The sequence below is a fragment of the Corvus kubaryi genome, unplaced genomic scaffold (assembly GCF_017639235.1).
Source record: "Corvus kubaryi isolate FWS band 111438036 unplaced genomic scaffold, C.kubaryi_AGA036_p1.0 37352, whole genome shotgun sequence".
NCBI classification, from domain to species: Eukaryota; Metazoa; Chordata; class Aves; order Passeriformes; family Corvidae; genus Corvus; species Corvus kubaryi.
The window spans coordinates 2,804,234-2,818,620 of NW_024581114.1; the positions used below are offsets into that span (position 1 = coordinate 2,804,234).

Genomic DNA, 14,387 nt, shown 5'->3' on the forward strand with positions numbered 1-14,387 from the left:
CCTCCGCCCGCCGGGCTCGGCCCCGACACCGCCCCCGGCAGCCCCGGCAGCAGCCGCCGCCCGGCCCCGGCCCCCGGCGCTGCCTCTCAGCGGCTCGCCAGCCCCGAGCGGCCCCCGGCCGCCAGCAGCGCTCCCTCCTCTGCTCCTGCTCGTCCTCTCCCCAGCACCTTCCCTCGCTACAGCCACGGCCGGGGGGCACCGGCCGGGGGGCACGGCCACGACCCCCTCACGACCCCCAGCACGAACCGGTACCAGGAGATTTAAGACTAAACAAAGTGCCTTTCTCTGGAAGGGACAATCTTTCTAGAGAAGGACTTCATCCTTTCCTATGAACACCAAAATAAAAAGGCTTTTTTCCTTTCCTATAAACACTGTACACGGGTATAAACAACAAGCAAATAACAAATTCTGCCTGCAAAACCGGTAAGGGATGTTGAGTATGTGGGCCCTAGTATTCTAGGGAAAGGAGGGAAATGAGAATTCATAATTCCCTATAAAGAAACAAGCAAAAAAATAGAAGGCCTTTTCTATTCCTGTAAACACTGAGCACAGGTATAAACAACGAGTAAATAACAAATTTTGCCTGCAAAAAAAGATAATGGATGTTGAGTACATGGGCCCTACTATTCCAGGGAAGGGAGGGAGATGAGATTTTATAATTCCCTAAAGAGAAACGAGCCTCAAACTGGCTTCATGTAATTTGGATCACATCTTTTTGCAAACACCTGCTTGAAGGAGGTAGGCAGTGATCAGAGGCTTCCATGTTGTGAAGGGCATCAGGAATCCCAGAAAGGTTAATTCACTGCTCAAACAGCGCTCTCAGCACCTCAGCAACCCCCACCACAACCCTGGATGCGAGGGAAGAGGCTCTTCAGAACCTCCTGCTCAGGATTCTGCAGGTTTGCTCCCACAGGGATCTATCCTCACCTAACCCTGACCCTCAAAACCTACAAGACTGCAGAATTTGCCAAGAACGTGCCCAGGGGCACGGAGACGAGAATTAACCACCAGTTGTAAAGGCTTGGAGATTACACTCCCTTCCAGTGTGTGATTTACTCATACCCACCTGCTCCTTCAAAGCAGCCAACGCAGCACCCGGAATTGAAGCGTTTAAGGGGTGCCGGAGCTCCCAAACACAGAAAATTTTACTGATAGCAAGGTACCAGCCTGCAGACACAGGCAGAAGTCACGCAGGTACCTACAGAGCAGGACATTGAGTGCCCACAGAGAAAAGCTGGTCCCTAAAGCACTCATATACTCATTTTTACCATGTGAATTTTCCCGAGGAATTCTCATTATGCTGGGGTGGGTGGACCACTGCCCTGGCACCACAACCCTCTGGCTGGTGCTCTGGGCAAAGGAAGGTGGCAGCAGCAGTGACAAACACACCCCAACACCTCTCCCCACATCCCAAAGAGCAGTGCAATCCCTGTCTGCAGGAATTCACAAAGGATGGAAACCAGCTGAATGGAGAAACACCTAAAGGCAGGCACTCCAAAGGGAACTGTGGGGTGCTCTCAGTCCCGGGCTCTGCCATCGCTGCCTCCTGGGCTGGAACAGAGGGACGGTGCCCCTGCAGCACCACTTCACAGCACACACAGGAAAAGGTGACAGAAAAAGCTGTAGGAAATAAGGAGAAACCAGAGCTGGAACATTCCAATCAACGATGGAACAGCTCAGGGAAACAGGAGAGAGAACACAGTCTGGCATAAAATGAGAACACCCAACTGCCTATGCCTTATTTTGCCCAAGATGCACTTGAATTCTTAGGGGACCATTTAGTTTATTTTTTAAGATTCCTTTTAACCAAACTATCTTATATTTGGTTTGTGTTGTGATTCAACTCTATTAATAAAGCCTGTGACAAACTGTTTTCCTTTGACCCCTGGGATGTCAAAAATCACTACTGGGAATGCAAGCCTAGCATAGAGCCCATCTAAATAACAGAATTGGAGGAACCTTGGAATGCTGTTCCAAATTTCCAAGTAGGAATGAAGTCAATCCTTCTGGGCAGTTCTGCTGTCACCTTTACTGATGTCATGCAGCATTATCCCTGGGCCATTGAGGCACTGTGAGGTATCCAACTATAAAGGAGCTTTGTGCCTCTTGGAAAGGCAGGAGAGGGACCCTTCTTAATATACAAATAACAAAGCACACAAAAATAATTTCAGAAACTCAGAAATGCTAAAGCTTAACAATTAATTTTTAAAAACATTTTCAGATTTTCCTTCCTAGTCTAGTCTTCCATTAATTCATCATGTCCCATTCTCACTGCACCAAGAACAGCTACTCCTTTTCTCCAAGTCAAGCCCAACACAGACCTCAAAATGGTTTTAAATATAAAAGAACTAAATAGTTGCACACCAAATCAGAGGTGACCTGTTGCTCTCCAGTGTCTCACAAAACAGACTGCCTGACACTGATTGAATTTGCTCTCCTCTGCACAAATGACATGCACCGAATTCCACGTCCGTGTGCTAATGCTGCAGGAGATGCTGCACTGCTCACAGGAGGCATCTGGGAGCGACAGCTGCCAAGCTAAAATAGCCTCACAACACAGGGTTGGGGGAGCAACGAGGCTCAGACCTATGGATAAGTTTGGATGAGAAGTGGAAGTGGCTTTGGAGCACAATGGTTTCATTTTTACAAGTACATCATTTGGATTTTTAGGACAAACATTTCAATTTTACCACTTCTGCTGAACTTTAAAAGATTGCTTATGACAGGATTCTGTCAGCATTATTGTCTGTGCTGCTCACTGAAGACAAACTGTGCCACAATTAAAAAAGTGCTGTGGATAATGAGTGCTGTGAAGCAGCTTTAGAAAATCCCATGGCTTGTGGGGCGGTTGGTGCTGACAGACGCAGTTCTGTTTTATGGAGTGGTTTCCATGGCTATTGACCAGCCCCAACACGAGGCCTCCTAATACCATTTGATAATTTGATGAAATGCATTAGATGCTGCAGCATCCTGCGTGTAAACAGGGAGCTATAAATAACCCAGGGAGAACAAGGAACAAGCATGTTAATGTTTGCCTGTGTGTTACTTGCAGGTCCCATATTTTATCCCGAGGAACAAATCTCCTGACAAGATACACAAAGCCATTATGCTGTGCCTGACAGAGCTCAGCTGGCACGTTTGTCACGGGGCTGGCAGTGCCAGTGCAGAGCTGGGGCTGAGCTCGTGCGTCAGGGTTTCCATTATCCCGAGATTACAGCCTGGCAGGAGGAACTGGCTGCTGCAAATCCTGCACTCTGGCTGTCACTGGGAACTGAGCTCCCAGTGTGCTCCTCGACCTCCAAAACCCCAAATAAAGCTGGTGCTGAAAGCATGGACCCGTAACATCCACTGCAAAGACAACCTGTTTAATCAATGCTAGGATTTCCAACTGAAACCTGCAGAAAGGCAGCACAACTCTGATGAACCTGCAAATTCATCACTGCTACTAACGTGTCTCTTCTGAGGTGGTGCTTCAGTCGAGTTTAGATCAAATGGATTTTCTCTACGAAATTCCATGTGCTGTTTCATTCCCCTCCTATGACTTCCACCTGGGAAATGAGTGAAGAACATTGTGTAATGCAAAACATTTACAAACACACAGGGCCTTTTCTGATCTTTCTCAATCCAGGAAATAAGGATTTTATTTCTCAATCTTTCTAAAAAAAAAAAATTAAAAATAATCGCCCTCTTTAGCTTACATCCAAGAACAGCAAGTTCTTCTCTCAACCTTTTCCTTAATTCTAAGCAAATAAAACGGAAGATTTTGCTATTTTGAAAGCAATAGGTTTAGTGCATGTCTGGAAAGGCCCAAGGTTTTCTAGGCAGATGTCAATGGAAGTTGTCACCACCTTCCATATTTAATATGCCTTTTTAAGTGTTATAATGAATATGGTAGGAAAATTACTGGGGTTTTCATAGTTAACAGCAAACAGAGGAAACAGAGGTATCCTGAGAGTTTCATTATGAAGACCCAACCTAAAGGTATCAGGTGGCTCTTACACAGACCTGTGTTAGATCTTCACTCAGGCCCTGCTGCTGGGAGAATGGGGCTGCTTCCACCTCCTCTCAACTGCAGGTTGTGAAAAATAGTGCAAAACACATCCTAACCCCAAATTTAGCTTTCTTTTAACAGAATCACAGAACGGTTTGGGTTGGAAGGGCCCTTAAAGATCATGCAGAAACAACCCCCTGCCATGGGCAGGGGCACCTTCCACTAGACCAGATAGATCAGAGATACTGCTCTGTTTATTTGCTCAGTTTTTTTAAAATGAAATAATTCTATTGTGTCAAGACAAAATTATCCTTTAACTTTTGTGGTATTTTGAAAATAAAATTATGTTTTCACCAAGTTCTCTCACTCAAAGACACGGAAAACCAAAATATTTTGACGGTATTCATTAGATACCACTCTGTATGGCAAGGCATGAATGTTCCCACTGGAAATTCACAGCCCCTCTCCAGACTGCACCCCTGGTCACCCGCACATGACAAAAACCTTACACTCCCCAGGCCATCTGCCCCTGAGATCAAGTGTCCTCTATAAACAAACTGACAAGGAATAGATCAGCTGAAAGCCTCCAAGGTGCCCAACAATTTGCTCTCCCCCCTCCCAACTGGATCGCTTTGTCTTCCTGAAAAATTATACTGAAAAACGAGAGCCTGCCTCAAAGTGTGGGGGATTCAACCCAAAGCTTGGCGGCAGAGGCACCTCCCAGCCTGTGCTCTGAGTACCCACAACAGCCAGAGTCATTAACAGCCTCCCTCGAGGGAATGCCAAAAGATCCTGCAATGATAATGACCCCCCTTCCATGGAGCTGCTTTTGTTGGGAACAATGGAGCTCCCATGGTACCTCTCGCTGGCTGGAAATATTGGTATTAAGTGAGCGTGAACACAGCTGTGTGTAAATGACATATATAAACAGATTAGATTTGTGTATTTATACTGGATGCAAACACATTAATAGCACATTTGCATACCCAGTTGGCTAAATGAGATTGCATGCAGAGCAGGATTACTGGTTACAAACACATTTATTTAGAATTTTCAATAAAGTATTTATATTGCCATTCAGGAGGTCAGAGTGGATTCATCATCCTTTTTCTTCTCCTCTTTGCCTTCTCAGACACACACAAATGCTCTTGTCAACATGCTTTGCACGGATTGCCCATCCCTCTTCACAACTAGGCTGGGAAAAGGACTCCAGCCAGCAGAAGGAGCTGAACTGAGGTCCTCAACCTAAAGGCTGCCCCAGTTTCCCCCCATTTACTTTATTGAAGGTGATGTTTCAAGGGGGTGAGAGTTCTCCATGTGACCACAGCACGAACTACTACCCAAATGCCAGTTTACAAAACTCCTCTCTCCCTCCTCTGTTTAATGCCAGGGATCAATGCAAGAGTCTGCATGAAAGGCAACATGATATTGAAGGTGACACAACAGCTCTCAGACGTTTCCAGAGCTGCAGGAGAATTCAGCTATTCCTTCACCCCAGGCCTGGAGCTGTCAGGGTGTTGCTAACCTTTTGTGCTGACCCCAGCTGTATTTTCCCATCAGGATTTTACCAGAGCTATTTTTATAAAGAGAGAGATTTCAGGTTCACCCAAAGCACCAGGCAAAGCTTCGATTCCCGTTCTGCACTGTACCTGTGTCTGTGAGGGAGTCTCGATGGGAAAGAGAAAACAAAACAGGAAAAGAAAAAAAAAAATCAATTATGTCTAAACGAGGAGCTTTCTGTTTGCTCTAATTGCACCCTGATTATCGGCTCCGGGCTGTGCATCCCGGATAAAATGCTCCCAAGCCCTCCATTCCAGGCGGCTCCCGTTAAAAGCCCCGGCGCTGCCCCCGGGTCCCTGCCCGGCCCCGCGATAAATCATCCCCGACCTGCTCCGAGAGGCACCGGCCCCGCCGGCTTCGGCCCGGGTTGCCAGGCAACCTGTGCAGCAGGGATGCAGGGATGGATGCAGGGACGGAGGGATGGAGGGACGGGAGCTGCTGACAAATGTCCGAGGGCTGCACCGACAGCCTGGTCCCGGTGCCTCCCCGCCCCTGCTCCGGGCGCGACTGCACAATCCAACTCCAAAGGCTTTTGTGAGGAACACGCGCTCCCTGCTCCATTCCACTGCCGGCTGTTACCGGGAGGCAGCGATCACCCGGCAGCGATCACCCAGCGTATGGCAGCAGAAATGTGATCCCCTAAACGAGATAAAGTCAGAAACCCGACTCGAGCCCAGCCCGCAGTGCCACGGCAGCAGCTGATGCTCGGATCAAACCCTGCCTGGGCATTAAAGCAACAGCGGGAAAAAAGGAAACCTGACTTTCCTTTTCGGCAGCTCTGGAAGGGGTGGTGGATAAATAGCCTCGACTCCTGGAAGAACAATTCCTGGGTTATTCCAGGCATTATCAGTGATGTCACTGCCGATGGTCCCACATTTCAGCAGGGGCTGAAGAGGCAGGCAGAGATGAACCCTCTTGTTTGAGACCTGCTCCGTTTGCAATTTCCTCTTTTCCACTAACAGAAGAGCGGGAAGAGGAGGCATTCCCTTTTCCAAACCAACGGCACCGCACAGAGGGGCGAGTGGCAGGAGGACCTTCCAAAGGGAGCAACAAGTGCTGGGCCTCCCTCGGGACTGTCCTCCAACAGCAGCCCGGACAGGCAGCTCCTCATTCCAGTCATCAAAATCACTTCCACCAGCAAGAAATCCAGTTGGCCAACCCAGGCTCATATTGAAATGCCCAGGACAGAGCTTGTGCTGACAGACAGATCCACCTGTGCAGGTGGGACAGGCGGATCCAGGTCTGGCAGCATCCAGCTGCTCTCCCCGGGCAGCTGCCCTGCCCTCATCTTCACGAAGCTGTGGCAAGTGAAGCAGCTTTCACACAGCGAGTCCCAGGCTCATCCCTCGGGTGGGCACCAACCTTAAGCCCCCCCAAACTGGAGACTGCCCTCACTGACTTTAAAAAAGAGCTTTCAGTCTATCAAACGTTCTCTGTCTCCTGCAATCAACAGTTTTTCAGTGTTGAAAACAAAGCTAAAGTGATTTGAGTGTGTTTTTACATATAGGATTTTTTAAAGGTGCCTTCTAAGAGTTAAACAGAACAAAGGTCTGGCACATTTGTGACCCAGAAAAGCAAAACAATGTGCTGCTGACAAGAGACAACAGAAAGCTTTTGATTATACTTCAGATTGCCTTTTCTGTACACAAAGAGATTAATTTCTGATTGTTATTTTAAACTGCTGTTAAAATGCTAATATACAAAAAGCCTTCTTGTACATCAAAACGAAAGAGCAACTAAAAAGCAAGAGCTGGCTATGTTCCTTTTCAAGGACATGCTTCCTTTCCCCCATGGCATCTCAAAGTACCTCCCTTTAAAACAGGTAAGTAGAAGAAATTCAGCACTCAACCTGCAAACTTCAAGCTAAACAGAAGAAGAAAAAAGCTATTTGTTTTCATTTCTTAAACTTCTGTTCACCCAGACTTGGTACAAGTGCATTTTCTAAAGCGATAACTCACAGTTCCAATTGTTGTTGGGTTTTTTGAACATGATGGAACCAGTCACGGTACAGGATCCAAAAGCAGGGATAAAGATACATCCAAGCAGTGAGAAAGAGAGCACAGCACTGTCCTCCCAGGCCCCCTCTCCTCCTGAGCAATGGTTCTCATCCATCAGCTGGGAATACTGACCTTTTTCTTTCCTCACATACCCTGAATCCCAGAAATACACTCCCACTCAGGCTTTCTCCTTAAACATCAGAACATTGCCTTTTTCTCCATCTCTTCCAGCAGAAAATCCTCTTTCTGTTACACAGACCATACAAAGTGCAGCAAATGCACATCCACTGTTATGCAAGGCTGGAATTGACTCTAACTGGGACATTTTTGGTCCTTTTGGTCCATTTGAAACACCAAGCACAAAAAAGCACCACTCAGACCACCGGAAATATCCTGTGTGATCCTTCAAGGCTCAAACACAGCGTTTCCAGGGGAAGTTCCTTACTGCAGAAATGCTGTTCCCTTGGGATTTCAACCATTATTGTCAATTACTCTGGAGGCAGTTTCTGCTCAAACAGGGATTTTAATGCAAATGGCAGAAGGAAACAAATAAAAGCACTTCAAGAGCCCCCAGACTTTGGAGCAATGAACAAATCCAAGAATAATGAGACAAAATGCAAATTATCCCTCTAGAGAGGCAGGTATTTCTGTAGGTGCCTTCCCAGGTAAATCATTAACAGAGGGGCTGTGACTGCAGCGATGCCCAGGATGGAATTCAGGCACTCAGATACAAATTCCAGTTTTTGACCCTCGCCAAAATGACACCAGGCAACCTCTGGAAACTCCCTAAATTCCTCTCAGAGTAAGTCTGCCACTGGCTGCAGTGGAGTGAAGAGACACCTGAGTGTGCAAAGAAGAAATACTGGTGATGGCAAAATCAAATTCCAGGCTGAGGGACACATCCTCAGTGAGGGAGAGAATGGGGCCAGTTGTGGAAAAGGGACCACAAATAAGAGAGGAAATGATTAAAGATTTGAAAATGAAGGACCAGAAATGCAGCTGCAACAAAGGTGAACACTGGAAAGGAAACCTTGAAGGTGGATATTGGGGAAGGGAGGCAAGGGGGAAGTGGTGTTGAGACTGGGATTACCTCCCCAGACACGTAGAACTGGACAATACCTCCCATAACAGATAAATGAAATATACACCCTAATAAACCAGAGGTGCCCTCTTTGCCTTCCCCAATTTGTGGCAAATGGGATGTTTGATTTGAGCGCTGAAGTTATTCCAGAGCAGTGGAGGGGAATGTGCTGCCATGTCATTTATCAGCTCCTCTAAATGCATAAAGCCTGGCTGATCAATCTCCCCACGCAGCCTAAAAGCCATATAAATCTGAGGGATGCTGTGAGAGGGCTGGGGGGAGGAGGGAAGAACAAAAGGATAGGGAAACCCACGGTGGAACAAGCACAGGGGTAGCAGGGGAGGTGTCAAGAGGCCGTAAAAGCTGAAGCACAACCACAAAGCCAAAAGCTCTGCGAGCCCTCACCACAGAACAGTCAAAACCACGAGGCACAAAGTACAAAACCAACGCTGGGCAGGAGCAGCGAGCAGCAGTTTTTAAGTGCAGCCTCCTGGGCAGAGATCAGCACTGTGACACAGCTCTGAACACGGGGAAAGGAGAGGGAAGCTCCCCACGGGCAGGGAGGGCTGGGCACCCACGGCACTCCGGGCTCCCAGGAGCTGCTCGGGGCTCAGCGGGGCCAACCGGGGCCGTCTGTGAAGGGCTCAGAGTGGAGCTCCTCAGTGGCCAAGGAACAGACCCCAGCTTTCTCCCACAGCCACATCTGAGTCTCCTTGCAGCTCATACAAAACCCCTCACGCTGGCTCTGCGAGCAGCATGGGGCCAGGCTCGGCCAGGAAGCCTTTCCAGCTCCAGCGGAATTCACAGAATCCTGCAATGTCCCGAGCTGGAAGGGACCCTCAGGAGCATTGATCCAACTCTGATCCCTGCCCAGAACACCCCAGCAATCCCACCCCGTGCCTCCTGGAGCTCTGGCAGCCTCGGGCCTTGCCCATTCCCTGGGGAGCCTGGGCAGTGCCCACCACCCTCTGGGGGAGAACCTTTTCCCACTGCAAGGTGTGGAGCTTCCCTCTGGATCAAGTCCTTATTGCTGTCAAATTCCTTTCATGACACTATAATCATTAGCTCTACTGGCACTGCTGTCCTTGTAACTCATTAGGGATCCGGGATGGATGCAGAAAATGATGAATATTTAGTCCCTATTCATCTACTACAGAAGCAGCCTATTATCAAACAAGTGACACCTTTACAAACTTAAATTAAATAACGGCTCCCATGGAGGATTCCGAGCCCCTGACAGGATGGCAAGTGATTTAAGTAACATAAAGCTGAGCAACTGGTGATGGATCACGGTTTTCCATGCGCTCTGTTACAGCCTGTAATAGAACAAATGATCATTTTTCAGCCTAATTGAATGTGGCCGCCCTGCTCGTACACAGAAGAGACAAAGCTTGATAATTTGCTTCATTAAAATGCATTTTTATGTCATCGGAAAGATTTAAAAAAAAAATTGGTTCTGTTGATAGGGAAGATTAGAAAAATAGAATTTGTCATGCAAACAGCACTTGCAAATGAGGTGTATTTTGGCATTCATACTGCTTATGTTGTGCAAGAAAGATAAGCCCTGAGCACTAAAGCACACAGAGCATCCACATTGTGACAGTAATCAACATTTCTTCAATAGGAATTATGTCACTACACTCATTTGAAGAGCATTTTGTCATTTGCTGCTGCAATGGCCACTGGGCCAGACTAAATAGTTCTCAGCTAAGCTGTTGGGCAGAACACAGAGAATGCAGTGACATTCAGAAAGTTTGGGGGTTTGGGGCTGTCAGCCTCTGTGTTCAAACAAAAAATCAAAGTCAAGACTCAGACAGAGACCCAAACTACCAGGGAAAAAAAAAATTGAAAAATCAAATATCATCTTGTCAAGTTGCAGACAACGCTGTCATCTGTCTGCACTTGCTTTGTTTTAGGGGTTGGAGTTTTTGTGTTTGTAAAGCAATCTTGTTAGGAACAGCAACTTGCCATTCAGACAGCAAACAACTCCTCCAAAATAAAACAGACATTTGCCACGTCAAGTAATCCATTCCCAGGCTCAGTGAGTTTCATAACGTGTAATTCCAACATAAGCATTTGAAAAAGAAACACTTCTACCTGTATCAACTTGGACTAAGCCAAAATCACTTGGAAGGCAGCTGCAGATTTCTATCATACACGTAACACAGAAAAATATCAAAGCACTTCATTATTTGTTACTATATTCCAATTGCACTTTTAGGTGTTGAGGAGGTGAGGATCCTGTACATATGTTAAATTTCTTAACACCTGCAAGACAGATAAACTCAAGCAAACTACTGAAATGACAGCACTGAAGTAGCCTTAAATCAACCCAAGAGCTTTGGATGGTGCCATTAATAAAAGCCAACAAACCAGTCACCCCTCATTAACTATTAGAAAAAGTGAACTTTAAATCACACTATTTATAGCATTTCCAAAACACCACCAACAAAAAATACCTGAAAACGGGTAAGTATCCAGCATTTCTTCTATTTAAATTATAAAACCATTTCCAAAAGCATGAAGAAACTCATACAATCCTAGAAGTTGGGGTAATGCACACCAACGAGCATCAGGCAGAAATCCCTCTCAGGTAATTTACTGTATTTGATTCAGAATGGGCAGCAAACTGTGAAATGTATCTCATGGACACCAGCAGCCTTTTAAAAGCCAACCACAGCATTAATGAGTGTAGATTATCTTAACAAATTCAACTTAGAATTTGGAAATTAAGTTATGTACAAAGAAATGGGGAGTAAATAAATCAGTTTTACAATTAAACCAAGATGTAACCTCCCACCCCCAAAATTCAGACACAGGGCAAAGAGGTTTCACCACAACCACCAGAGGTGAATTACAATCCCTCCCTCTGTTCTCTTGCTATGACAAAAGCATTAAGCTCAGAAAATCCTGACTTTTGATGATCCCTGTACTCCCAGCTGCTCTTTAGAATGTCATGACTCAGTTTCCTTTTGGAGAAGAACAGGATATAGCAGGAGGTTATATTTAACCCAGATTCCGGATCCCTGAGCAGATAAAATCTGGATAAAAGGCCAGGGCGTTGTGGGCAGGAGCTGTGTCAGTGACAGGACATCACCCAGAGGGTCCAGGCAGGAACCTGGGGTTGTTCTGTCCCCAGCACAGGGCCCTGGCTCTGTTCCAGCTGCACAGCTCCTGCTCTGTCCACGGCGCTGGCAGAGACCCACGGACACTGAACTGACTCCTGCTGCTAAGGAACATCGAGGGACAGCTCCTTTGGCCCTCTCCATTTATAAAACCACCACTCTGCCCTCTGGGAGGACAAATGCAATCCCTGACATCCCCCAGCGCCCGTTCCCATGTTTGAATGAACACACAGAGATGATGGAGAGCGCCAGGAAGTGCAAGTGAGCTCCATTTTTAAGATGCCCTTGAAAATGAGATGAAAAACACGGTTCCGACAATCAACCACTGGCGTATTTATTAATCTTCCAAGCAGCAGATCCCTTCCCCTTGGCAACAGGGAGCTGAGGGGATGTGCTGCTGGATTGCAGACCTGGCTCTGGAAAACACACCAGCACCTACGGAGGGATGGTTTGGTATGTGCTGGAGCTGCAGCTGGAGTTTCGCTTCCGTCCCACACAGAAACAGCTCCGGAGCCGTGGCTCCCGGCCAGGGCAGAGCTGGTGTGTTATTTTTTGGGATCAGCAACACGGTAAGTGCTTAATAGTTAAAATATTCCACATGGAAGGCAGAGAGACAGCGAATCAAGAGGCATATGGCAATTCAACAAACCCCAAAATGATATTGTAAAGGCAACAGCAACTGCTCTGGCAGCTGGGCAGAGATCGGCATCAGGGAAAGCAGTGAAATCACCCATTCTGAAGCCAAGGTCACTGACGGGATTTATAGATTTATCCCTGAAGAGCCTTTGCTGAACATGAAATGCTGAAATAATTTTTTTTTAATCTCTCCCCCCGCCCCTTTGGGCTCCCTCATTTGCTGGAGGCTTTTAAAATTCATTCCTTTTCACAGCTGGTTAAACAATGGAATCTTTTGGCAAACTAAAAGGACAGAATTGATTGCCCTACACAAACTTTTCTGCACGTATAATTGATTTTTAATTCACTGCCTTATTTCCAAAAGGACTTGACAATAAACTCGGTGCTGTATGTGCAGTATTGATGCCTTTCAACGAGGGCTTGGATCAAAGACTGATGCAAGTTAATCACAAACAAAAGATTGTTATCTTTCATCTAGGAACCTGTGTTTAAACTAAATTCCCCTTTTTGAGCTGTAATACACCCTGTCTTTTCTAGCTGTACTGCACCTTAGCATTTTGTAAACCTGCCAGCTGCTCAGTAACTATAATTTTATGCAACCTTTAAATAACAACTTTTTCCCCCAAGCAGAATAATTTCATCCTTCATTGGTCACTTTTGACTGTGAGGGCTGATGGTTCTTTTCCACTCTGAGTTCTTAGAATAAGACACAAACAAGACCTTCCCACACGTGCTTAAACGAAAATCTTATTTATTCTTAAAACACAGGTCCTACAAGGCCATGGCAATTTGAGTTTGGAGTTTTTTTATCTCTAGTGCTCAGCTAAGTTTCAACTGTTACTGATTAACGGACTTGCAAATGTGGCTGGATTGCTAAATTCCAGAAAAAGTTCATTTAGTGGGACTGTCACTCCACTGGGAAGCTGCAATGTTTATTTTTTGTGGGTAAAACAATAAAACTAAGCAGTAACTGGTGTCTTAACCTTCCAAGCCCACTCCTGCAAAGCTACTCAGCTTTTCCAGTATCCCTTGATGATTTTTTTCCACTCGACTATTCCAGAGGCTCTGTTTCAATCTGGCTCTGAATTTGATTTTCTATAGCTGCCACATAATCAGTAAATAAAATTCATGGTATTTTTGCCCCAGTAAGCAGCAGCTCTGTCTCCCAGCATATCTGAAGAGCCTTGGCTTCACAGGAGGGAGCCATGAGAGCCATGTTTTCATGAGCACACACTCCAAAAAGGGCGGATGGGAGACATTTGAGGATGATTCCAGGCAAAGAAGCCAAGCAAATAAGTCTGTGGGTTTTGCATAAGTAATTCCTTGACCTGCCACGCTGGATTACAAACACTTACAAACATATTAGGAAAGTAGTTTGCTGTATCTTATCCTTTCTGGCAGAAGAATCTCCACTTGTATTTTATGATAAATGAGTTTAAGCTGAAGCCAGGTGTGGATATTTTAAAATTTATGAACTTGTAAATTGATGTACATGGCCAATTAAGATTTAGCACCAGCAAGGATTAACTACCCCTGCACATAAATTGAGGAGGTTGTTTGAATGGAGGTTGTTTACCTCAACTACTTGACATCAAGAGCAATGTAAAATATTTAAAAGGCAGAATATTTCAAGATAAAAGGCAGTTATCAGGGATGTCACGGGGTGGCATTGACAGTTCTGCACAGAGATGCACACGGTGAAAAAACCTTCCTAAGGAACACTTGGCAACTTCCTTTAGAGAATTTAACATGGATGGAACAAAGTGTAGAGGAAAAGGGAGGAATTGCCCAATAAAGAATGTTTAAGTACTGCTTCACCCAGATCTTCTTTAACTTTGGAAGACACAGCCCCGAGCTCCAAAGGTGCTTCAATTAAGCCTCACCAGTGCTGTTCATAATCAACATCTGAATGCTAATCAGGAGCACAGTTCCATGCAGGAGAGCATCCCTGTGCAATAAACTGCAGCAGAGCAGCACCAAACTCTGCCTGTAGCAAG

The 14,387-nt window shown here is 46.1% G+C and overlaps 1 protein-coding gene across 6 annotated transcripts in view; it reads right to left on the minus strand.

Annotated features, from left to right (window-relative positions):
- Window positions 1–14,387, minus strand: part of RERE (arginine-glutamic acid dipeptide repeats) — a 177,439-nt gene that overhangs the window by 41,629 nt on the left and 121,423 nt on the right. The window lies entirely within an intron of this gene.